Raw genomic sequence first — 3,586 nt, 5'->3', positions numbered from 1 at the left:
AAAGTCCCAGGTTCGATCCCCAGTCACTGCACATCACGTGGCGTCTCTGGGCAGCACGTGTCATCCCCAAAATGCCCCCTGGGGCTTTCAATAGCTGCCCACTGCACCACCTGGTGGTGGATGGGTTAAATGCAGAGACTAATTTCGCCATTGTATGGAAACATACTGTGATGACATTATTATTATCATTATATATATGTTATGTAGACATTCTGCAATCGGAGACGAGAGCGGTCAACAACACTTATCGATGCTCTCAAGGCCACTGTAATCGGTCAATGTCCTCGGTTGAGATCCATAAACATTCTTGAGGTATGGCCAAGGATAGCATCTATGAGAATCCAAGAGTCCTGAAATGATGACACAAAGTTTATTCAGCTGGTTCATCTGGTTATCAGTTGGAAATTCCTCAGGGAGGGGGTGATGAGAATCAGATCACATTTTCTGGTTCCCCTCCAGAATAGGAGAGGACCCAGGATGGACCCCTGCAGAACCCCCCATTTAAGCTCTGCTGCTGCAGAACTAAAATCCTTGATAGAGACACAAAAGGATCTGTCAGTGAGGTAAGATCTGAACCAATTGAGGGCTGACACTGTGATGCCCACCCACTGCTCCAACCTAGCAATGAGGATCTCAATGAGGTCGATGGTGTCAAAGGCGGCTGTGAGGTCCAACAGGACAAGCAGCACAGAATCACCGGTACCTGTGGATAAGAAAGTGTCATTAAAAACCTTCAGCAGGGCAGTCTCAGTGATGTGGAGCGGTTTAAAGCCAGATTGGAATAGCTCTAAGATGGCGTGACCCTCCAGGAAGCACTTCAACTGGGACTCGACTATTTTCTCCAGTAGTTTAGAAACAAATGGGAGTCTGGAGACAGGCCAGTAGTTGTATACGACTGAGGGGTCAAGGTTTGTATATTTTAGGAGAGGCTGGACAGTAGCATGTTTAAAGGTTTTTGCAATATACAGGTATATGATGTACATTTAGGCTTATGTTACTACCTGTGAAACACTTATTCATATGAATTCATCTTACCTGCACCATTATATCATACCACGTTGTTGGTTACAATATTTCTTTTGGACCTTGTAAATATTATATTTCTTTTTTACTTTTTGATACTTTATTTTGTACTCTTATTTCATGCTTTAGTATTTCTTGTTTGTTTGTTTTTAGCGAGTCAAAGTTGGTTCTTCTCATCCTGAACATTTCATTGCACTTTTGACCTTGTGTTAACCTGCATTTGACAAATAAACAACATAACCTTGCAGGACTGACAAGCTAACTTCAAATTTGAACATGGTCCAAACCAAAGTGAATTGTCTTTGCCTTCAAACTGCTCCAGTCTTCCATAATTTATAGTGTTTGGCTCAAACACCATTTTGTAAATCTTTCCTCCATCGTCAGTTCTGCAATACGTAGATATTTGTATGGTGTTCAGCAGTTATTTGCAATGGCAAAGCAACCTATAGCTAATCTGGCCGGATGCACTTCCAAAGCAGATTTTGCCCTTACCAACAACTCTAATTTTCAAGGGCTTTAGCAGTTCATGCATACACTATTTTAGAAGTCTTTATACCACCTTCAGTTTGTGCAGCTTGGTTATTTTGGCAGAATTTTTTTTTTTTTTTTTTGATAATTCTGATTGGACCTGAAGCACTACAAGTAATTGCTGCTGTTGTTGATGATTGCGCTTCAAAATGACTTTTTTACAGTTACTAATGCACATGCACAAAGTCAGTATTTTGCAATGATTTGTGGTCTAAATAGTTTCATGTCTACTTCTGGTTCATTGAAATTCACTTATCTAAACAATGTTCATGTCTAGCTCGGTTTCAGTTGTGCTCTGCAGTCAATCAGACACCTAGCAGCAACATCGAACATCGAGCTTACATTGTAAAATACCAATAAACCTAATTTACAATAATAACATGTGCATATCAGAGAATAAGAACATTATGAAAATTTTCAATATTTTTTGTCAATCATTTCAGAAAGTGAAATTCATAGCTTAAACAAAAAAAAAAGAAAAAAGTCCATGCTCAATAATCCAGGTATAAAATCCAACAATTTTTAGTCAGGTCATCTGGACAGTTTCAGCAACAAAAAAAAAAAAAAAACTGTCCAGATGACCTGACTGAAAATTGTTGGAAACTCATAGATTCATCACATATAAATATTTCAAGCCTTTATTTCTTGCAATTTTGATGATTATGGCTTACAAATAAGGAAAAGTAAAACTCAGTGTCTCTGTCACGTTCCTGCCCCACCTGTCATGTTTCTTGTCATCGTGTTTTGTTTTCCCTGCTCCTGTCATCCTGTCATGCACCTTAGTCAGCATTCATGTCATTCACCTGTTCCCTGTCCTACTTAATCCCCAAACTCTCACTCCTTCCTTGCCACATTATCAAACTCTTCCTGATAGTCCAGCGCTCATGCCATAGTCTTGTTTGCATTCTTGTTTTGACCTCACGCCTGCCTTTTGGATTACCCACTTTGTCTGCTCCTTGTCTGCATTGTAGTGATGAGCAAATGAAGCTTTTATGAAGCATTGAACCAGTTGGGCCAATTGTTACAAAAATAAATTCATTTGTTGAAGCTTCATTTACAGTGACCTCTTGTGGCATTTTGCAATGCTGCTGTCAAATTAGGCGTTATGCTTTTGGTGGCACACACCGAAGAACGTCAATAACTAGTGTTAAAGAAACTACTTTACTGTGGTTAAAAAAACAGATTTTTTAAAATTCATCAACTTTCTATGTTGTCTGGTTTGAAAAATGTATTTATGCTTACATGTTTTTGAATAAAGATTGATAAGTGTGCATTGAAGAGATTTAATAAAAATGTTGCAATGGTATTGTGCTTGCGTAACTGGCAGAGTCCGAGTCCTAATCATTCTTAAAAATAACAATGAAATGACGTCTCCAGCATCTCCATGTTTGGAGCTGAAGTGTCTAATCATAGAGGAGGTATCATGATGCTTCAGTTGAACACACCAAACACTGCACCTGCAGAAATACACTAATGTAAATTTAAAAAATAATAATTTGAGCCAATACTGATATATGATTATTAAAATCACGTACATCATTTTACTGTAATTATATTAAATACATGGGTTAAATGGGTTAGATAATATCTTCACTGCTGAACATTAAAACAGTGCCTTGTGAAAGTATTCGGCCTCCTTGAACTTTTCAACCTTTTGCCACATTTCAGGCTTCAAACATAAAGATATAAAATTTTAATTTTTTGTGAAGAATCAACAACAAGTGGGACACAATCGTGAAGTGGAATGAAATTTATTGGATGTGTCAAACTTTTTTAACAAATAAAAAACTGAAAAGTGGGGCGTGCAATATTATTCGGCCCCTTGCGTTAATACTTTGTAGCGCCGCCTTTTGCTGCAGTTCCAGCTGCAAGTCTCTTGGGGTATGTCTCTATCAGTTTTGCACATGGAGAGACTGAAATTCTTGCCCATTCTTCCTGCAAAACAGCTCGAGCTCAGTGAGGTTGGATGGAGAGCGTTTGTGAACAGCAGTCTTCAGCTCTTTCCACAGATTCTCGATTGGATTCAGGTCTGGAC

Source organism: Nematolebias whitei, chromosome 17 (genome assembly GCF_014905685.2).
Source record: "Nematolebias whitei isolate Nwh7 chromosome 17, NemWhi1, whole genome shotgun sequence".
NCBI lineage: Eukaryota > Metazoa > Chordata > Actinopteri > Cyprinodontiformes > Rivulidae > Nematolebias > Nematolebias whitei.
The sequence above is the reverse complement of the archived record's forward strand: the minus strand, read 5'-3'. Positions refer to the sequence as shown.